At 38.4% G+C, this 24,343-nt stretch overlaps 1 protein-coding gene across 1 annotated transcript in view; it reads right to left on the bottom strand.

Moving 5' to 3' along the window:
- Positions 1–24,343, bottom strand: part of LOC108697058 (chemokine-like receptor 1) — a 160,284-nt gene that overhangs the window by 120,487 nt on the left and 15,454 nt on the right. The window lies entirely within an intron of this gene.

Here is a 24,343-nt window from a genome sequence, read left to right as displayed (position 1 = left end):
AAAATTGTTATAAGCCATTCTGAAATAATATGTTCCATTTTGTAGATAACATGTTCGCTCACTCCTAACCCAACCAAACCCCAGCCGTAATAAACATTCCCCATCTCGCTTTTGGTACCTCAATACCTTTGAGTTATTTTTGATTTGTATTTATGAATCAAAATCTGCTTGTACCAGCAGTACGATGCAGGTTTATATTATAGTCAATGAAAAATGCAGCCGTGAACCTTTGGGGCAGATTGGATCTCTCCCATTGCTAAATACGATTCTAAAAATCCCATAGGAATGAATAGAAAGTGGTTGAATTTGTCTGTGGTGACTGAGCTATAATCTCACATTTTGTGAATATGCCCCTTTAGTGTAAAAGGCTGAATATGTCACAAACATGGAACATATACACATTGTGCTCTGCTGTGAATGGTATTGTGCCTGTGTAAGTTCGTGAATTGACCACATTCCTGTTAAATGTATGTGCTAATGATTAGTCATAAATTTCATATTATGTATAGCATAGCCCAAGGTGAGTGAGAGAAAAGTGGTAGTTATATATTATAGTTATACGCTCTTTCTGCAAAAACCAAGGCCAAATATAATAGAGTTGGAATGAGAAGAGAATATGTTGTTCTGAGAAATAACAAAGGACAAATAAAGAGAACAAAGTACACAATATCCCAATGCTATGGGCGAGAGAGCTGCTTTTAGTCACCTTCTCTTCACAGTTTCTTTAAAGTTTCACGGCAGCAATTGCGTATTATCATCATATTTTTAACAGTACGGTTTTATTGAGGCATTCAATAGTAGAACCTGCCAATGCAGTTCCTTCATGCAGAGTTAAATCATAGTGTAACATTTCGGAGTATAATGTAGCTCAACGTTGTACATTACATTAAATTATTGCATGTCCTACAATAGAGCAGGGTAAATATTTAGATTTTTACCAAAAGTAAACATTAAACAAAAAAAAGAAAAACACAGAATTACAAAGTCACTGTAATTCTAAACAGTGAGTTTGTATGCAGTTGCTGTAAGATACTGAGTAGAATTACATTCATACCAACTGTGTTGTTCTTTGAGGGGGCTAGAGCCAGAGGTATTTTAAGCTGGCCATACAAGGGCCAATAAAAGCTGCCAACAGACAGAGTCAGCAGCTGTCAGGGAGCCGGGAGCTCCCTCCAGGGAGGTAGTCTGGATCAAGGAGGAATCCCTCTTGAGGGTGCAAGGTCGCGGTATCCAAAGGGTAAAGCAAAGCGGAAGGTCAAAGTCCAGGCAAGAGTTCAGTGACAGGCAGATCAGGATCAAATAACAAGAGTCCAGGCAGAGGGTCAAAATCAAGGCAGGAGCAGGAAATATTTATGTTCAAATTTGGCGCCAAAGTGACGTCATTGACGTCCTTACGCCGGCGTGCTTGTGCCGGCATGTTTGCGCATGCGCGTTTACGCCTGCGTCGGCGTTGCGGCGCTGGCGTCCCAGCGCCCACGTGGGCTGACTGGGCACCGCCATTTTGGATTATTCGCCGCCGGGAGCAGACGCGCCTCTTCGCGCTCCCGGCGGCCTTGACAGCAGCTTTCCCAATCGATATCTGGGCAAAAGTCTTGTCAGATCGCGGCTGCATCTGTTCAGTGATGAGGTACCGAGATCTGATCGCCCGTATTGCCTACATCATGATCCGATCGTTGGACCTAGGGCCCATAATCAGATCAGCCCAACACTGCCCATCTCAATGTGGGCATATCTGGGAGAGATCGACTCATTTGGCAAAATCGCCAAACTAGTGGATCTCTACGTGTATGACCACCTTTAATCAAGAGATGAGAAGGTCATGAGTTATAGCAGTGCACACTGAGGAGGTAGAATTGAGTAGGGGTAGACTTGAGTTTCAAGTCTGCCCAGATTGACCAAACTTTTAGAAATTTGTCCAGGCAAAACCTCTTCTGGTGTATACTAGTTTGTATTGGGGTAGGGCCACTCATTTTTTCCATAGGGACCTGTCTGGGGGATTTGGATGTTTCCATTTGATAGTGATACATTTCTTAGCATATGCTAACAGAATGGATATTTGTGTTCTCTCCATTCTGGTTGAGGGCAGATCATGTACCTGGTTAAGCAGGGTTATTTAAGGGTCCAAGAAGATTGGAAAGTCTAGAACATGGGCAATATATTGTGTTACAGAGTGTCAGTAATGTCTTAGTTTGGCCCAGACCATGAACAAGAAGTGTGCTGGGGATTGGTTGCATCTAGGGCATTCATCGATATAGGTTGGAGAGATTCCATGAAGCCTAACTGCATATTATTTAGTAACAATGTATGCTGCATAATAACCTTTGTTGTGCTTGAACCTGCAGCTTTACAGCATTGGTCTTTGTAATTCATTAATGATAGGGGAAGATATAAAAAGTGTAAGAAAAGACTTGAATGCCAAGTTCATTGAAGGAAAGGTACCTTTTTAAGGCAACAGGGAGTAGGGGAGAGACATTTACAAGATGAAGTATGCTGTATATATTAAGGGGGCAGAAGTTTTGCATTACTCTTGCCTCTTCCTCCCTTCTTAGAACCCCAACAGATATTGTTGAAGTCAGTAAGTGTCTTCTGTCATCATGTCACAAAGGACAAGTGAAGTGAAGACATCATTTAGTTATTTGAAAAATCTATGGTCAAGGAGATATTTACATGGGTTTGAAAGAATGGGAGGCTGAGATGTAATGAATGAGTTTGGAGCAGCTGTTCCCTTTCTTCCCAACTATTAGGGCCTTTTAGATAAAGGTAACTGATACTGGACCAGAAACAGTTACACCTCAGTAGAATCACTTATATAATAAGGCAGAAACATTTGCATTTGGTCTAAGAACCCAATATTGGATAGGCCCTTTGGACAAATATAGGTAAAAGTACAATGGTCATATTATATACTAACCTGCATCTCCCCCACCATGTGTTGCAACTACAACTTACATAATCCTTCCAACAATAGAAGGCTGTATTTGTAGGCATTCCACAAGAATTTAAGGGCTGCAGGTTAAAAATTCCAGATATATGTAATTTCCACCCCCTGAGATGGGATCCTGGCTTCTCTCTATTGTCACGCCCCTACATATTTTCTCAATTTTTAATTCCCAGCCTTGCTTTAGTGAGGAGTAAAATAATCTGCTTTATGAGTAGAAAATATTGACCTTTCCCCAAATCTATTACGGGTTAAGTACTTGTTTCTTTATGGCTATTAACATTTTTAGCCCTTACTACTGACCTGAACACGTCAAGCCAAGACTACAGGAAATTCAGGATTTGCTTACTGCTAGGTCAGATTTATAAGCTGACACCGGCATCTTGGGAATTTTAAAGCAAATTTGCAATTCTGACAAAGAAAGAAAAGCTAAATATGCAGCCTAATGTTGTACTCTGCCTGTAGGGTCTATATGGGCAAATTATTATCATCACATCGTTATCTGCAGGTGGTTTGGATGTTTAACAAGAAGCAGGAATATATCACGGAGCTTGGCTGGAGGTCCCTAAAGCACTTTCACTTGATAAAGGGTATTGAACCCGAAACATGTTGTGTTTACCACTGCCTGGAATAAAAAGTTGTTTGCAGTAATACTGCTGGAGTTCCTCTTCCTTCTCCTATACTTGGATCTTAAGCAAAATAACAAACAAACAAAGCCGGCAATTTCCAGAGAGCAGAGACATATTTATCAGGCCTCCTGCAGTGTAAACAAGAGAATCTATGATATAGTCAGGCAACTCTGAAAACATGGAATATAATATAAAAAATGCTGAGCCATTTCATTGTAAATGCCAGGAGTCTAATAAATATTGGAGAGATGATTATTTAATAGTGTGGCCCTGAGGCCCCATAGGCAACTATACAGATCATGTATTATGGGGGCTACGTGTAAGTGCAAGAAACAGTCACTAAGAACTAAGCACAAGGCCGGTCATTTACATTTCCTACTAAAAGTGCCAGAGCACTGAGTAGCCTGACCCCATGAATACAATGCTAAGCCTGTAGGAAATCCCAGTTTTGCTTATTCATGGATGCCAGGAGCTCTTGAACCAATACATGTTTATTTAACACACAAACACACAGTTTATTAACTATGCACGAGGCAAGTGACCACAGGTTTGTTACAAACATTCCCTCTAGGAAGTCATCAGGAAGCAGCTTCTACCCTACATTCCCTCTTCACTGAGGTCCCTGACTGGAGGCAACACACAGAGCATCTGGGAAGCTACTCCCTTACTGCAAATCCCCGTTGGAGCTTCAACTGCTCTTTCTCTCTCATCTTTCTGCTTTTCTCTCCTAGAGTGACTATGACAAGTCTGCTCTAGTGTAACTATTCCTCATTCATGGGGTTTCCTGGTCCCCAACTTCTTCTTCAAAGCACATGGGCCTTTCTGGGCCTAGCTGTACCCAGGCTCCCCTGAGCACACCCAGCTGGATCACCATCCACAGGCCAAAGAGGAAGAGGCCACTCCCTACACACACTATATAGCAGTGTAGCAGGAAGTTGTCATTACCTCTCTGGGCAGATCACTTCAAGAAAAGAGTGGAGGCCTTAAAGCTGCAGGGCAGATTAACCCGTAGGGGCCCCTACAGACAGACATATAGATGATAGATAGATAGATAGATAGATAGATAGATAGATAGATAGATAGATAGAGATGATAGACACATAGAGATAGATAAATAGATAGATAGATAGATAGATAGATAGATAGATAGATAGATAGATGATAGATAGATAGATTTTTTTGTTTGTGTTCTCTCACAAGAGAGAGAGTTTGAGCACAAAGAGAACATAATGAAATTGCAAAGAGTTCCATGAAGAGCTACAAATAATCAATGGGTTAGAGCAGTTGAATTATGAAGAAAGGCACCTTTTGGTGGATATGAATGATCTGTACAAAGTCAAGGTCAGTACAAGGAATCCAAGTAACTGAAGGCCATCCCTTGCATCTCAATGGGAGGAAACTAAAGTATGAAAAAAGGTCCTTGATGAAAAAAAAAAAAATAATAAAGTTTTTTAACTGTGGAAATACTTGTGTAAAGTCAAATGCCTCATTGGTCAGATATTGTGACAGTTTTATTGCTATGACTTATTGATCTACAGTAGCTTTCTAGTCCTCTCCATAATTTTTCTACACATTCGTATTAAGGGCATGTGTGTGTCCTTATTGTTTGACAAGAGCTAAAAAGATCTTCCCTAAAGAAAATTGCCTCTTGCTCCAACTGTCGGGCAAGATTTCACTCTGAATGAAAAAGTTGAAGTGTGACTGTCAGTTAAAGTGCTGGGTGCAGCCTGCTTCCATCACACTGATGTCCAAAATATAATGTGCGCAAGGCCAGGGAGCTCACCTCTCTCAAAAGTCATTAGCAATAAAATCACACTCAAGTGGCAACTGAAGACACTGGCAGCTTCTTTCATTTGTAGCAATTAAACTGAGATAATCTCCTCCTTACACCGCCTGTGACTGACATCCCACATGCTCCTGCCAATAAAGGCACTTGAGAAGTGATTCCAAACCACTGAACAAAAGCATGTTCTAACCATAACAGATTTTATTTCCTACACCACCCATAGGCTCCATGAACCCATTGATAAGGAGGAAATGCAAAACAATGCATCTTACGCCAGATCACTGAAAAATAAATCATCCTGCATTGAATTATTGCCGGGAAGGAACAGAACAAACCGTAGAAATAAATTAGTTGCCATAGAAGCTGAATGAAAATCTGCTCATCTAACCTCTTTATTAATAGTGTCGTCAAAAGGAACTCTATCATTCTAATTGATTAATTAGTCAATTGAGAGCCGCACGTCAAACACAAGTGCTGCAGTAATGTAGATCTAGAGCTGAAATGTAACGGAGAAGGAAAGTTGCCATGCAGAAAAATATAACGGAGCAAAGTGAACTTAAAGGGGAACTATCACGAATAAGATCATTTAATACAAGCTTCATCATGTTGAAGTTATAAAACTTTCTAAATACTGTATAATTAAAACAATTAAAACACGGAAATGTTCACGTTTATCATCTCTATCCCTCCCTCAGCATCTGTTCTCTTCATGCAGGAGTTTGGCATCAGCTTTCAGTTAGATCCAATATCTCTTTTGGGGGTTCCCTTTTCAAGCTAATGTATTTGAGCTCACTCAACTGATTCCATCACAAACAAAATGTAACAAAATAACTGTGGCACAAATCCCGGATGTAGAGAAACATGATTGCTGATGATTTTAATACAGCGAGCTCTAATACATCTTCTAGGCAAAAGGAGCCCCTCTATAAGATATATTGGATCTAACTGTCAATGAATATCTGACACCCAACTGCTGCATGAAGACAGAATGAAGAGAAACAGATACTGAATGGGTGACAGTGAAGGTAAACTTTATTATTTGAGATTATTACATTTTCTAGAAAATTTCTTATATCCGATTATCATTTTTATGATACTTCCCCTTTAATGTGGAGTTGGGTGCTGGGTGTATGAACTACAGGGATCTGAAAATGGTAACTTGTGGTCCAAGCAGCTGATTTGTGTGAATGCTGAGGGGTAGGATTTGACTGAATCACCCTTTACATCTTCAATTTTATTGCACCTTGCACTTCAAGCACAAGCCTGTTCCATACTAAATTTTGTTCAGCAAGTCCTAGACTGAATTGATTTGGTGTTTCATGTCTTTAATGGAGTAACTACATGTTACTGGGCCCCACAGCAAATTCATTTTAGGGCCCCCAAGATATCCAGAGATTGTCCTGTTTTAACCAATATATGACATTGAAATTGCTCATTATTTGAACATAATGTTGCACCTGGGGCTATGGTAAAGTCAATCTGACATAGCCAACAAAAAATTATATTTATATAGTACAAAAAATATAATTTGCCAGTGGAGGTGATAACCACATACAGTGCAAATTATGTTGGTAGGTCATGGTTGGTGCACCCTTCTATTCAGACCATATGTCCAGTATCAATCTGGGACTATTAGGGATCATTTACAACCACAGCCGCAAAATAGATGCAAATGTTGGGCACATTGAATCTATTTATTGAGTCCAAGTATGATCCTTGAACTTCCATATAGATACACCAGGTGACATTGTGTCCATCCTGCCTCTTCTGTTGCGTCTCTGCATTAGGCAGCACTTGATCCAAGAGATGCAGTTAGGGGAGGCTTGTTGTTGTTGTTACTCCACCTGCCCCTTATCTACACCTAACTTGCTAATCATTTACACATGCAAGTTAGGGAGTGACAGGAGACACGGTTCACATTGGGACCCCCTGCACCTCCTGGCGCTGCTCTATGCAAAGAGAACTCAAGTGCTTTCTAGATGACCACAGCAGGGCACACTCTTGTGTTTTTGCTTAGTAAATGAGCCCTTTATACTACATTTGAATCCTAACGGTCCATCTTAAACCGGTTCCTAAGTTTTAGAATGGAGGCGATACCTATGGTTTCTCACTGATAAGAACATTTATAATATATTCAAGACAACAGGTTGCCTTTTTCAGGCATTCCTGTGCTCTGATTCTTTCTACAAAATAATTCTCACGTTCTGGCTCCTATAAGAATATGCTGTTATTTTGCACAGCAGTAAAGATAAATCTGCAAATTCTCTTCGTTTTATGTTATCGGCTCAGAGTGGAGTCTGTTACATGGGTCAAATAATTCTAGTACATCTTGATCTAAAGAACAGCTTCTCTTGAAGTGTGACTTGATAAGATAACTGATACACCAAAGTTGCCTCACTTCAGACAATGAAGCGCTCAGAGTGCCAACTATTTACATTCTAGCCGGCGGGAAGGCTTTTCGGGGAGATTAGTCTCCTGAAGAAGAGGAGGTTTGTCGCTGGGCTACTAATCTCCCCAGAATCTTAGCGTGTGTCTCTGCCCTTAAAGAAAGAAAACACAGATATAACAAACTGTATCTGTGTTAAACTAATACCTCTGATTCATCATAACCACTTTTTGAAAAGTGGAGTTTAGCTGGGTTGTGTTAATGGTAATCAAATGAGCTCTCTTAAAGGGGTAGAAAGCCCTGCTGCACTCTACTGCTCAAACAAACGTTACTAGTTGGTAATGAACTACAAATCCAAGAATAATGTAACCTATAATGAAGCTTGAAGCATGCTGGGATCTGTAGTCCAGCAACATCAGGGTTGTATTCAATATTGCACAATAAAATGTTTTCGAAAATTTTCCTCCAAATCTCCTCAGCCAGCGACTGCTGCATAAATCTGGCTCCATGTTCTTTGTTCCTGTAATTGGAGTTGGAAGCTTTGAGCCCAGTTTCCCAGCACTGAACAAGTCTGTCCTTTATCCCCATCAGGGCCGGATTTAAATAATGGACGCCCCTAGGCCCACTGCCATTCATCGCCCCTGTTCCCTCCCCTTTATTTGTGCAAATTTTCATCTGGACCGGAGCAATGGGAATTGGTGCTTGGGAAATTTAAAAAATGATGTATCTCCAGCACATCCCCACTGGTTTTGAACCAATGTGGGTGTGGTTGAGCAGCATGCCGCCCCCCTTAAATCCTGCCGCCCTAGGCTCGGGACTAGTTGGCCTTTCCACAAATCTGGGCCTTATCTCCATGTTTGATTCCAGTGTAATATCATCAAGAAAAAAATTACATACTAATCTCTATATGTAAGATAACAGCAAGATGCCTAACATGGTGTTGGGAATCTGAATTCTTATTGGTCAATGCTTTTGTATTTATAATGAAATTTTGGATCAGTAGAATCCTCATTGGAACAGTGCTACAGCTGGGTTTATAACTTATTTTAATACAGGTCGCTGGAAAATTAGGTAACCATGTATTGACATGACATTGATTGTAAATTCATCTAAATCACAAGGTTTAGCCAAACAAAAACATCACATCTGTAGTTGGACAATAGAAATGATTCTTGATGGAAATTCATGGAGTTTATCAAGGGAAAAAGTTAAAGTAGAAAACCCAACAATCGCAGAATCACAAACAAGCAGTGAAACACACTTAGGGGCCGATTCATGAAGCTCGAGTGAAGGATTCGAAGTAAAAAAACTTCGAATTTCGAAGTGTTTTTTGGGCTACTTCGACCATCGAATGGGCTACTTCGACCTTCGACTACGAATCGAACGATTCGAACTAAAAATCTTTCGACTATTCGACCATTCGATAGTCGAAGTACTGTCTCTTTAAAAAAAACTTCGACCCCCTACTTCGGCAGCTAAAAGCTACCGAAGTCAATGTTAGCCTATGGGGAAGGTCCCCATAGACTTGCCTAAGTTTTTTTGATCGAAGGATATTCCTTCGTTCGTTGTATTAAAATCCTTCGAATCGTTCGATTCGAAGGATTTAATCGTTCGATCGAAGGAATAATCCTTCGATCGTTCGATCGCAGCATTTGCGTTAAATCCTTCGACTTCGATATTCGAAGTCGAAGGATTTTAGTTCCTAGACGAATATCGAGGGTTAATTAACCCTCGATATTCGACCCTTAATACATCTGCCCCTTAGACTGAAGGGGAAAAAATAAATTGGGATTAATCAGGCAGACCAAACAAGTAAGAAATATAATGCATCAAAGACCAGAGGTCCAAGAGGAGAAGTCATAAGCAATCATAAATGTGATGATTTAGTGGTTCAGTCCTACTAAATTTAGAGCAGTCGTCTGGCCAAAGATGTCACATGTACGGAGATCTCTACCAAATACATTATAAGTTATAATCAATTATACCAGTTCAGATAAGGCCTTGTTGAGAAAGGTCATTAGGGTGTTTCCCACACAGTTACAATGAGAACGTTTAAATGAAAAGACCTAATTGGTCAACTACATTATTGGCGGCAAGCTTTGTTCCTTAGTTGGGCGTATATAATTGCCTGCTGTAATGAGAGTCCTCTTAGTTGATTGGTGGAAGTGGAAATCACATTGGAGATTTTGTTTTGTCGGTCAGTTTATTACTAAGATTTAGTAATTACAATTTTATTGTGCATTATCATAAAGGGCAATGGCTAAAGGTCAATTGATTGGTGGAAGTGGAAATCACATTGGAGATTTTGTTTGTCTACTAATTGTCGGTTAGTTTATTACTAAGATTTATTAATTACAATTTTATTGTGGATAATCATAAAGGGCAATGGCTAAAGGTCAATTGATTGGTGGAAGTGGAAATCACATTGGAGATTTTGTTTGTCTACTAATTGTCGGTCAGTTCATTACTAAGATTTATTAATTACAATTTTATTGTGCATAATCATAAAGGGCAATGGCTAAAGGTCAATTGCAGGCATTTGATTGCCAGTGACTCTTGAAACTCACGGCCAGGTGCCAAATGGCCCAAAATAGCTCTTTTGCAATCAGTACCATAACACACACATTGAGTTCATGTTCCAAACTGGCCACCTTTCCAACTTGTCCTGGTTTGCTTACCTTAGATTTATAAATAGCTTTGGTACATTCCATTTTGTTTTCAATCTAATTTGTGCCACTGAATCTGCATAAACAGTTTGATTATGCAACACTAAATACAGTCGTCCCCCTAAGTCAGCCAGATAGGGTTAGATTTTATAAATCCCAAGGCAGCAGTGTGGGATAAACTCTCCAATTAAGGACAAAAGAAGGATGGGGGCAAATTCATCATTTTATGTAATTTTATGTGGCATATTGAATCTTATACTTCTTTTTCCTCCAGTGTTGAAGAACAGAACCCACATCGCTGTACACAAACCATAAACATGCTGGAAAACACACAGCACAGTTACTATATCAAGTATAGTACAATTTAAATTTTCCACTTTGGTGACAAACTTGTATTTCTTTTCTATCCAAAATGTAATGATAAAAGCCGTAAACATCCTAGCATTGCATGCAGGCATTTATATATCAGGGTTGTTGCATATATAACTGTGCTTAATCTCCCATGTGTGTCATTACAACAGAGAATGACACACAATGGCGTTTGCAATAATTTTTTCCCTGTGCACTTAAACTTGGAAAGGTAAACACTTTCCTCTTATGTATCTTCATATTATTTTGTCATGTTGTTTTATTCCTGTTTCCTCTACAATGGGGCCCCCAATTAAAATAATAATTTCTGTACTTGCAAGACATGGTCACATTCCTAAGGAAAGCCCCATTATATGATGGACCAGAATTTAAGTATGTGCCTTTTTGGGTAAACAGTCATAGCCATTGTTTATTGTTATATAGTAAACATAGGTATTATTACACAACAAATAGCCCTAATAATACCAGGCAGACAACAGCCTCATAAATACAATTTATTTGATTAAGACCTGGCCGAAGAGGCAAAAAGTTCCTAAAACAATGGCTGACTATTTTTTTTTTTTTTAAATGTGCTTATGTCAGCAGTTGGGGTTGGGGGTTTAAGAAGAAATTTGGGCGTAAAAGCACAGCCTTTGCTTTGGGTCAGAAGCTTCACATTGGACTCATAAAAGAGTGCCAGGAACTTGGATCATTGCTTGATTATCAGGAACCAGAGGTTCATGTACCCAAAGGCTGCTGAGCTCCCCGATTGCGCTGATTGATTGATGCTGAACTGGCTATTCCTGTAATTACCATCATACGAAGCTAACTAAATGTTTTTAAATTCTACCTTCACTTGTGTGTGTGTGTGAGTGTGTAAGTTATTGCTCACAAGCAGTTTATCAAAAGGTTTAATTATTGATCCTGTATTGAATATATTAATATTTTTATTAATTACTATTAATAAAATTATTAATATTTATAAAGGTTCACCCCTTTATTACAGAAGTATAGGCACCCCTATACCAGAGTGCCTGCTTGCCCCCTGCTGCTACCATCTCTGCCTCCTCCTTACAGTATGCAACTTTATAATCTTTTCCACCCACCCTACCTCCTGAACCTGAGGCACATTGCTAGCAATAGTGATTGGCAGTAGATGGGACTGGGAGGAGAGTCAAATACCTATTGAGTTATTCTGTCTGCTCAGCCCCCAGCATGTCACCCCTACAGTCCTGCTGCCCCAGGCCTCAGCCTTTGTAGCCTTTCCACAAATCCAAGATGGATTATATTCTTATCCTAATCACAACCATCACAACCCTGTCCACTACATGCAAACCCCACCTATTTTGTAACTTAAAAGTCACATTTGGGCCCTTGACTGAAGTAAACCATGTACCCTACTAATGGCAGCCCTGCCTGTTGCCCTTAGCAGTCAATCAGATTTTTGCTTTTGTGAAGCTGGTAAGCTGGCCATACCTACATAATAGGTGGCTTCAGTCCATCTAGACCAAGTTGGCAGCTTATTGACCCATGTGGCCCCCTCCAAAGATCTGCTTGATAGATAACTGGACAAAACTCATCTAGATATTTATCAGGCAGGTTTAAACATCACACTGGTCAAGTATTTTATTGGCACATTGATGTGTTCCTCTTTAGACAGGTCTCCTGCATCAGGATACAAATGTTGGTCTTCAGACCCTGCACATGGGTGGCCAAAAGAGAAGACTATTTGGAAACCTTGACAAAATAAGCAGACTTGTCACATGTATGGTCAGCTTTATTTTTTTATTTATTTTTTATTTTTAAAGTTAAAGGCTCTTTGGTTGCTAAAGCATATGCACCTGATTACATAGGGCCTGAGTATTTATCTCTAGTCTTTTCTTTGCTATATGAACCTGCTGAACTACATGACTTTCCACCAGCCAGGTTAAAAGTACTCTGCATGACTATGGTATTGTATAATGTATAGGGCATTATTATTGTTTGCTACAGGGTAGTTAACGAGTCAAGTTATATAAATGACATGCTCTATTTTTAATTTTTAACATTTAAAACAGACAAAATGCCATTAGCTCTGATAATTCTTCCTTCTCATATAAAGTTGTTCTTTGAACCAAAGACATAGATCTTTGTCGCTGAAGGAATGTTGAGTGAATACTCAATGCTTTTCTTTGGACTGCCCACACCATAGCGCTTGTGTTGAGGAATGGTCTGTCATTCCCTTTTTTTTCTCATAGACTCGTCCTTGCTGAAGTACATGATGATTCAGTGAATAAATGGTCTTTAGATTAATAGCCACTTTCAATTCATTTGTACACAAAATGAGGTAAATAAGCAGAACCCTGGGTTTGTCTTGCTCAGATGTTCAGTGAATAAGTGTTTGTGAAGTTGAAACCAGTTCTATTATTTACTTTGCTCTCAGCTCTTTCTGTGAGAAATAAAGAGGAAAGAGAATATACAGTATCTGAAGTATTAGCAATGGCACAGGCAGTGCAAATCATAAACTAGAAAAGAAGGTTCTCGATAACTAATGAGCGAATGATACACATGGAATGATATGTATTAGTTCAAACATTACTCACAATTATACAGCAAAACAAAAATCAATGGCCCAATTTATGATATGGAGAAATATCAATTTATGATATGGAGAAATATCAATTTATGATATGGAGAAATGTAAAAAATGTAGATGGCATGTGAGCATCTTCTGTATTCCCCCCCTCACTCAAATACGGGTCCATAGAGTACTGCGCTCTGTATATATATATATATATATATATATATATATATATATATATATATATTTGTTGATTTTTCATTTTAGGTAAGCTAATGGAAGAGAACAGTTTTAGCTGTGTATTAAAAACCATAAACTCAAATTACATTTGTTGGACTTTTAAAATAAATGGGTATTTCTACTAAAATCAATCATAGTGTCACACCTATTATTTATGTTAGTTCTTTTGCTACATGAGCATAGCACAGATGTTAGTTATAGGTCTTCATATATGTCGCAATTTTCCTCAGTCAGAATCAGAGTGTAGTAATACATCTGCGAGCTATCTGGAAAAACAGAAACGTCCTTTAAAAAGGACATCACATTTAGTGAGGAATTTAGCATCAGAAGTTAGTAGAGGAAATACTCAAAGATGGTTTGAATGAAGACTAATTTGAAGAAGAACATTGTGTTTTTTGAGGGACTCGGCTTCAGGATTAAGTAGAAAATGTCCTCAGACTATACTGGGGGTGGAATTGCTGAAAGATAGTTTGAAATCACTACTGTTTTAATTTCAGTAGCACAAGAGATCTAGAAAACATGGAAGTTATTTGGATGGTAAGTAATTGTGCAGTGACTTGCTTGGTAGTAAAAATCTGTTTTTGACTTGGAACTGCTGATTAGGCTGCAACTGTATGCACTGGTTTCTGGAATAAACACCTTGTGCTCTTGGAGAAGAGGTATCTGGCCTTGAGTTTCCAATAGAGAAAAAAGAGAAGACTGGCACTGTCAGATTCAAGACTTATTAGAAGAGGTCCTCATAGTATATTCTCAAAGATAGTTTTTTAAGAATATCATTTAAAAAAGGAAGTCACATTTTGTGAGGAACTTAGCTTCAGAAGTTAGGAGAGGAAGTACTCAAAGGTAGTTTTGAAGTAGATTAATTTGAAGAACATTGCATTTTGTGAGGGACCCAGGATTTTGGAGAAAAAGTCATCAGACTATACTGGGAGTTGACACAAAAAAAAAATTAAAGATAGTTTGGAGGAGGATGAATTCAATTTGTTGATGTGACCTATTGTTTGGTCAGGGTTTCTAGTGTAAAAAACATCTTCTGACTTATGCTGCAATTATGTGGTAATTATCAGCCCTAGGAGATGACAAATCCACAATATAAAGTTTAACATTTGTATAGTCTTGTCATGGTAAGCAAATCTTACTTATGCGCTGCACTGCTCTGTCATCACACCCCCCATCCCCCACAATGTACCTTTCAACCTGAAGTCAGTGCTAAAATTAACAATTAAGGAACTGGATCACACAAGGTGATATCAGAGCTTTCATAATTCCCCAGTACTTGCCTCAGAGTGAAGATGCAGTTCAAGAAATATTTTTCCATGTCAAGTAATGCTGCATGGCATGGAAGGTATAAACAACAACAACTATAACAAGCAAACTAGAGAAATTAATAAAAAAAACTCTCAATAGATTTTAAGATTAATTTCACACATCTGTTGCTTTCCTAACTCTTAAAGGGATACTGTCATCGGAAAACATGTTTTTTTCAAAACGCATCAGTTAATAGTGCTGCTCCAGCAGAATTCTGCACTGAAATCCATTTCTCAAAAGAGCAAACAGATTTTTTTATATTCAATTTTGAAATCTGACATGGGGCTAGACATGTTGTCAATTTCCCAGCTGCCCCCAGTCATGTGACTTGTGCCTGCACTTTAGGAGAGAAATGCTTTCTGGCAGGCTGCTGTTTTTCCTTCTCAATGTAACTGAATGTGTCTCAGTGGAACATGGGTTTTTACTATTGAGTGTTGTTCTTAGATCTACCAGGCAGCTGTTGTCTTGTGTTAGGGAGCTGCTATCTGGTTACCTTCCCATTGTTCTTTTGTTTGGCTGCTGGGGGGAAAAAGGGAGGGGGTGATATCACTCTAACTTGCAGTAAAGAGTGATTGAAGTTTATCAGAGCACAAGTAACATGACTTGGGGCAGCTGGGACATTGACAATATGTCTAGCCCCATGTCAGATTTCAAAATTGAATATAAAAAAATCTGTTTGCTCTTTTGAGAAATGGATTTCAGTGCAGAATTCTGCTGGAGCAGCACTATTAACTGATTCATTTTGAAAAAAAAAAATTGTTTCCCATGACAGTATCCCTTTAACATGCTGAAGTTCTCCAGTGACCAGAAACCTGTCCTTCTAGTCCTCACTACTTCCATTCCTCTCACGTAGCAACAAAACATCTTCAGAAATGCGCGCAAATCATATTTCTGCTGAATGTTCTAATGGGCAATTAACATGTCTGGAGCAGCAATTAATTTACCTTGAAGCATCTGCTGTTTCTTATTGTACTTCATTCTCTGTACATATCTCTGTGCTCAACATTCTCTCTCACGGCCATTTCATTAGCCCTTATCTCTCGTTTACACTCTTCCTTTGTTATGTTTCACCTCCCACCCACAAAAATAACATTTATATTTTTTTATATTCTCTTTATTTTAATCAAGTAACCAGATGCAGGAATAAACTCCCCCGCATGTTTCCTTAATATGGCACTGTCTTTAGAAAAGCTGTTTAATCTCGAATGTACACAACCAAACTTGGGTCTCAGTGCAAGATGTAAATCTCTCTGGATCCTTGGAATCTACTTTAATTCAGTACCATAGGAAATTACTGTACGTTACTTATGGTAGAAAAATCTGTTTGGTAATGACCCAAATGAGGGCAAATATTTTGCAAAATAAATTTAGAAAATTGCATTAAAAAACAATGCTCAGAAATTAATAAATCTGCCCTTAGAGATGTATTTATCAAATATCGAAATGAAAAATGCTGAAGTATGCTAGTGGATTGCTTTGATCGGTCAAACTCTATTTTGAGCTATTAGGTAGTAGTGTTCAGTGCTGCCCCACAGTAGCACTGAGCACTATCACCCACCTGAATCCTTATTCCCTGATGCAACTGTAAGTGGAGTTATGTCTATGAAGATTTTCATTTATCCAGGTCATGATATATATTATCTAGTAGAAGTAACTCAACGCCAACTGGACATTTAACATTTTCTTGAAAACGTTTTACCACTCATCCAAGTGGCTTCTCCAGTTTAACTTGAAGAAGCCACTTGGATAAGTGGTGAAACCTTTTCAAGAAAACTCAAAGGGGCCCATTTACTAAGGGTCGAAGTGAATTTTTCAATGCAAAAACTTCTAATTTCGAAGTCATTTTTGGGTACTTTGACCATCGAATAGACCAAAATTTGATTTGAATTGAAAAAACTTGAAAAGTACTGTCTCTTTAAAAAAACGTTGAATTCAACACTTCGCCACCTTAAACCTGCCAAATTGCTGTTTAGCCTATGGGGGATCTCCTATAACCTTTCTGAGTGTTTGGCTAAGTTTTGAGTAGTCAAAGTATTTTTTTGTAAAATCGTTTGAATCATTCGATTCCAATGATTTAATCGAATGATTTATACTTTGATAGAAAACGGGCATTTTCGATTGAAAAAATACTTAGGTGCCCATTCACTAAGTTCGAGTGAAGGAATAGAGGATAAATAGTTTTTCGAATGTTTTTTTTTGGCTACTTCGACCTTCGACTACGACCTTCAACTTCGAATCGAATGATTCGAACTAAAAATCGTTTGACTATTCGACCATTCGATAGTCGAAATACTATCTCTTTAAGAAAAAACTTTGACCCCCTAGTTCGCCACCTAAAAGCTGCCGAAAATGTTAGCCTACGGGCTAACGATTATTCCTTCAATCGTTCAATCGAACGAATTGTGCAAAATCCTTTGACTTCGATATTCTAAGTCGAAGGATTTTAATTCGCCAGTTGAATAACGAGGGTTAATTAATCCTCCATATTCGACCCTTAATACATCTGCCCCTTAGACTATCGAAGTATCAAATTCAATGGTCGAATTTCGCAGTTTTTTAACTTCGAAATTCTACCCTTATTAAATGTGCCCCTAAATGTCCAGTTGCCTTTGAGTTAATTCTACTAGATACTGTAAGAGGAGAGAACGAATTCTGACAATTATGGTATGGGCTTTGATTTGGAAGGGCGGAAAAAACATAATTTTTTTTGAAATTTACAATAAAGTTTTAACAAGTAGTAATGGTCTGTAACATTTACTAAGGGTTGACAGATCAGCCAACTAGTATAAGCTAAACAAAGACCACATTCAGCCAAGATGGAGTTGTTTTATGGAGGAAGCAAGAATTACTATATATTATATGACAGGTAGTTAAGGTACATATTAAGTCAAATTTATAGAATTAAATCAATTTATATAGAGTGCCTGAATGTATGTGCTTTGAATTTAAAGCCATACAAGCCTATTATACTAATTAATTTGTATTGCAGGCTGAATTCATTCAAGTGATGTCTTATACTGATTGGATTTGTTTCCTACAAGCAGGTGTTTTGTTATGTTATATGATCTTGTAGGAGAAGAGAAAAGTACCCCGTATAATTCACACAGAATGTTTAAAATGACTCCAATTACCAATTCATTAACTAAACCAACTTAATCACCTTAAACTCAATTCACCAAACTTCATTAACTGTTCATAATCAGTATAATTTAATACCTAATCAGTATTCAATCAATTAATTTCGGTTATTGATTCATTCAGAAACCTTTTACAGAAAGGGCTTGTAAATAGTGAATAATAAATTACTTGTAAACTCAGTGAATAATCAATTCAACAAGATTGGAAACTCTATTAATTATATTGACCATATCAACTTAGTTCATTCAGTTTATATGATCTGTATTGACTGCTCTCAGTAATAGCTATGAATAGAATTAGGGGCCGATTCACTAAGGGTCGAAAATCGAGGGTTAATTAACCCTCGATATTCGACTAGGAATTAAAATCCTTCGACTTCGAATATCGAAGTCGAAGGATTTAGCGCAGATAGTTCGATCGAACGATCGAAGGATAATATCTTCGATCGAACGATTCAAAGGATTTAAATCCAACGATCGAAGGAATATCCTTCGATCAAAAAAAGTTAGCCAAGCCTTTGGGGACCTTCCCCATAGGCTAACATTGACTTCGGTAGCTTTTAGATGCCGAACTAGGGGGTCGAAGTTTTTTTTAAAGAGACAGTACTTCGACTATCGAATGGTCGAATAGTCGAACGATTTTTAGTTCGAATCCTTCGATTCGAAGTCGAAGTTGTAGTCGAAGGTCGAAGTAGCCCATTCGATGGTCGAAGTAGCCCAAAAAAAACTTCGAAATTCTAAGTTTTTTAACTTCGAATCCTTCACTCGAAGTTAGTGAATCAGCCCCTTCGTGATGGGCCAATTTGTCAGGCCGAAAAATCGGCGAAACGCATTGAAGTCAATTGGCGTAAAAATTATTTTGACGATTGTCAATTTAGATGCCCGCGACAATTTTTATACACGTGCCTATTTTGTCCAAATGCATCAAAGTCAATGAACGTCCGAATAATTTTGACACGCGACAATTTTTATGGCCGCAACAATTCTGACGCGCACCCACGTTTCTTTTTAACGCAGCGGATTTTTCCCCGGCAAATTTTCACCGCAGTTTCGTGAATTTATTCGCTGTCAACGAAACGTGGAAATTTGCCGTGAATTTGCACCTGCCTAATTTATCCCCCATCACTAGATATAATAAAAAATTTAAACAGATATTGAATAAATTAGCTTTGTAAACAAAAATACTTCACTATAGTAGTTACTGTCCTTTGAAAAGCAACATGTTCTTTTTATTTTTTTAATTGATTTTCACCTCCCTACTTCTTTCTCTCCCGTGTATGTCCTGACAATGGAACACAACATGAAACAGGTCACGATGGCCAGGCAGTTTCCTAGAATTACATCTGTCTGTTCCGTCTGTACTTTGGAACAATACTTTTTTTTTTCAAATTTTTAGAACGACTTAAATCCTTTTTGTTGTTGTATGTTACACAGCTGTATAGTTTCAAGCCTGAGGACACTGGAAACCAGAGATATTGTACAGCAGAAGAAAGCCAGTATGGTTCTTATTAGAAATGTTAAGTGGATCACCATTTATTGCGATGTTTAAATGGGCCAAGATGAACTTCTGGAACGGTTTAAAACTGGCCTCAAATCTCTGTTTAAATAATAAAAACAATGTGGAATTTTATCTGTAATGGCTTTTTGAGTCACTGCTGTTGTTTCGTCCAGTTTAATATATTAAATGACAGTAAATTATTATATTTGGACAGCTCTGTTTGAAGCTCCCAGAAGCACTCTCTGTGTGAGCGGTAGGCTGATTCCTGCATAAAAACAAGGTAATTGCGTGCAGCTCTCACGCCGACATGAAAACCAACATTTCTCACTAAACTCAATAGGGTTCCCAAAAATAATCATATTGTTTTGTTCTGTTTGTAAGTTTTTTTTGGGCTGTAAACAATCTTTCAGCCAGTACATAGTATAAAGATGATGATATCTTTTTCCTAATACAAAATTGACATTGCATTTCTATCATGATATACAGTAGAATCATTTTACATATACAGGTATCTGTTATGCAGAATGCACAGGACCTGGAGTTTTCTGGATAAAGGATCTTTCCACAATTTAGATCTCCTTGGAGTTCCATGGCCTTCAGCCTCGTGTTTTTTATGGTCACGGAACTCCTGGATAACTTATAATATCCTTATATTTTACAAGTGGGAGTACATTATTCAATATATAATGGAGTCTATGGGGCAAATTCACTAACCTCCGGAAATTCGCCAGCAATTGCTTCACTCACATCACCACACTTCGCCAGGCGAAAATTCGCCAGGACAACGCTAATTCACTAAAATGCGAAGTTGCGTCCAGGGCACTTAACAATGGCGAAGTTTTGCTGGCGTTAATTCGGCAAGCAAAATGAAGTTACGCTAGCATTGGCTAATTTGCATACGGCGGGAAGTTAAATTTCAATGGACGTATATGTTGCAGCAAATACATTACACTACAAAAGCCCCAGAGACCTTAATAAAATAAAATAGAGTTGTTATATTGCCCTACACATGAGCCCAATGTATAGTTTATGTGCCATATGTTAGGAAATGTAGGGGGGAAGCCAGGTACCTTAAAAAAAAAATTACGATCTTTTGCAGCCGATCACCCTGAAAATCTGAAAAGTCGCCAGCGTTTTTTGGGACTTTTTTTTTTTGAGGAACTCCTATTTACTCTATTGCACTTCGCCTGGTCTGAGGTGGTGAAGGCAAGTCTGACGCAAGAGGTAACGTTCAGTAAAATCCGCATCTTAGTGAATTTGCGTAGTTACGTCCATTCGCCAGAGCGAAAATTCTATTTCCTTCGCTAGCGAATTTACGCCAGTGCCCATTAGTAAATCGGCAAAGTCCTGAAATGACGTCATGCTGGCGAATTTTTGCCAGCGTTAGTCATTTCGCCCTTTAGTAGATTTGCCCATATGGGAGATGGCCTTTCTGTAACTAGGAGCTTTCTGGATGACAGGTTTCTGGATAACGTATCCTATACCTGGGATCTGTTGACCTACTGTATCTCTTTCCTTTAAGGTCCCAAACTTTGGGGCTGCCCCCTGGGGAGTCCTGTAGCAGTGACTATGGTGGCTCAGCCTGAATATAAAACTAGAGTGATATAGGAGGATATATATTTGATTTCCAGTATTCACCTGAAAGCCCAGATTAAAGGTTAATTACAACCTATTGTAGGTAAACAGTTAGGGGCCCATTTACTTAGCTCGAGTGAAGGAATAGAATAAAAAATGTCAAATTTCGAATGATTTTTTTTGCTACTTCGACCATCGAATGGTCTACTTTGACCTTCGACTTCGAATCAAACGATTCAAACTAAAAATCGTTTGACTATTCGACCATTCGATAGTAGTGATGGGCGAATTTATTCGCCAGGCGCAAATTCGCGGCGAATTTGCGCGATTCGCCGCCAGCGAATAAATTCGCGAAACGTCCGCGAAAATTCGCGGGAAAAATTCGCCGGCGCAGTTTCGCAAATTTTTCGCCGTTTCGCGAATTTCGGAATTTTTCGGCGAAGCGAAACGGCGCAAATTCGCCCATCACTATTCGATAGTCAAAGTACTGTCTCTATAAAAACCTACCGAAGTCAATGTTAGCCAATGGGGAAGGTCCCCATAGGCTTTTGAACAATTTTTAGGTCGAAGAAAAATCGTTCGATCGATGGATTAAAATCCTTTGAATCGAACGTTTCGAGGTTGCATATAAGGCAATGGGAGAAATCCCAATGATTTTTTGATGTATGCTGGGTTTTTGGCAATACCCCAACATTTTTGGGTAAAATTCAGAATTTTCAGGTGAAAGAATAAAAAGAAATTGTGAAAATCTGATTTTTTCCTGCAAACAAAATTTTCGGGAAAGTGTATTAATAAATAAGCCTAAAAAAACTGTACGTATTTGGTCTGAGAAAAATTCGGACTTTGATAAATAACCCCTTATGACACTGACAAAATGGTGAGCAAAAATTGGTCCTCCAAGGACCAATTCCCAATTGGAATACAATACTCACTGGGGTTTTTGGGGTTGACCACCTTTTAAAAGAGACTTTCTGTTTCCCAGCTAAAATACTGAAGCTCCATCATGGAGTGGAAGAATATATGAGCTATACGGTATATTCACTCTAGAAATCTATAGAAAGAAACAGCTTTGCAATGAAATACTTGTAATGGTAGGAGACATGACAATAAAATGTCATTGAAATCAGTTATGATGGAATTATCACCATAATGCTGAGCAGCTACATTGGTTTAAGATAGTGCCCACTGAGGACCAACATTTAGGGGCACATTTACTAAGGGTCGAATATCGAGGGTTAATTAACCCTCAATATTCGACCCTCCAAGTAAAATCCTTCAACTTCGAATATCAAAGTCAAAGGATTTACCGCAAATACTTAGATTGAACAATCAAAGGAAAAATCGTTCGAAGGATTTTAATCCATCTATCGAAGGATTTTCCTTCGATCAGAAAAAGCTTAGCAAATTTATGGGGAAGGTCCACATAGGCTCACATTGCAGCTCAGTAGATTTAAAGTGGCGAAGTAGGTAGTCGAAGTTTTTTTTAAAGAGACAGTACTTCGACTATCGAATGGTCAAATAGTCGAACGATTTTTAGTTCGAATCATTCGAATCAAAGTCGAAGTCGTATTCGAAAGTTGAAGAAGCCTATTCGATGATCAAAATACCCCAAAAAAACCTTAAAATTCGAAGTTTTTTTACTTTGAATCCTTCACTCGAGCTTAGTAAATGTGCCCCTAATTTTTAGGGAGGGACATGCTTAGCAACTAAATCAGGTTTAAGAGCCATGCAGAGCACTCACACTAAGGGGCCCATTCACTAAGCTCGAGTGAAGGAATAGAAGAAAAAATACTTAGAATTTCGAAGTGTTTTTTTGGCTACTTCGACCATCGAATGGGCTACTTCGACCTTCGACTACAACTTCAACTTCGAATCGAACGATTCAAACTAAAAATCGTTCGACTATTCGACCATTCGATAGTCGAAGTACTGTCTCTTTAAGAAAAAACTTCGACCCCCTAGTTCGCCACCTAAAAGCTACAGAAGTCAATGTTAGCCTATGGGGAAGGTCCACATAGGCTTGGCTATCTTTTTTTGGTCGAAGGATAATCCTTCGATTGATGGTTTTAAATACTTCGAAACGAATTCGAAGGATTTAATCGTTCGATCGAACGAATTGCGCAAAATCCTTCGACTTCGATATATTCGAAGTCAAAGGATTTTAATTCGCCAGTCGAATATCGAGGATTAATTAATATTAATTAACCCATCTGTCCTAGGTTTAAGAATGAATAATGATTAGAACCAAATAAGGTGCACTTTACAGTCTGACCTGTTGTAGCTCCTTTGGTTAATAGGTTATATATTAAATATATAAATGAGAGACCTCATTTACTTAATCCCCAGGTACAAGTGCTTGAGGGGTGCTTCTTAAAGGGGTTGTTCAAATTTGAGTTCAATTTTAGTATAATGTACAGATATTCTGAGACAATTTGCATTGGTTTTCATGCTTTATTATTTATGGTTTCTGATTTATTTAGCTTTTTATTCAGCAGCTCTCCAGTTTGCAATTTTAGTAATGTGGTTGCTTGGGTCCAAATTATGTCCAGTTTTGTAAGGGGCATTTCTAAAGTTTCAGGTTCCTTATGTAAGGATATTGTTATATGATAATAGTAATACAACAGGCAATTTCCTGGTCTGGTTGCTAGGGTCCACATGACCATAGTAACCTTGCATTGAGTTGAATAAAAGACTGGAATATGAATAGGAGATGTCTGGATAGAAAGATGAGTAATAAAAAGTAGCAATAACAATACATTTGTAGCCTTACAGAGCATTTGTTTTTAGATAGGGTCAGTGACCCCCCATTTGAAAGCTGGAAAGAGTCAGAAGAAAAAAGCAAATAATAAAAAAACTATATAAAAAATAATGAAGACTTGTTGTAAACTTGTTTAGAATTAGCCATTCTATAACATACTAAAAGTTAATATAAAGGAGAGCAATTTCCTCAGGGTTTTTAGTGCAGCTTGCACTTTGTACATTGCACTCAATCTGGTGCAAGACACGCTTCTGAGGGCACAGCCGGAACTTGAACATTACCATCTGCAGGGTTGCGTTATCTTGCAAATCTGAGTGACATGAAAGCTAGGTGGCAACCAAGGTGATGCCCACACAATTCCCCAGCCAACCTGTCATGAATAAGGCACGGCCAAACACAAGCAGCACTGTATTCATAGGAGAAGCCAGCCATCGCAACACTTTGTGAGGCGTAAATTTGCTAGTAGTGATGGGCGAATTTGCGCCGTTTTGCTTCGCCGAAAAATTTGCGAATT

Source organism: Xenopus laevis, chromosome 7L, assembly GCF_017654675.1.
Source record: "Xenopus laevis strain J_2021 chromosome 7L, Xenopus_laevis_v10.1, whole genome shotgun sequence".
Classification (NCBI taxonomy): domain Eukaryota; kingdom Metazoa; phylum Chordata; class Amphibia; order Anura; family Pipidae; genus Xenopus; species Xenopus laevis.
Note: the sequence above shows the minus strand (reverse complement) of the source record. Positions and strands in the feature narration are given on the sequence as shown.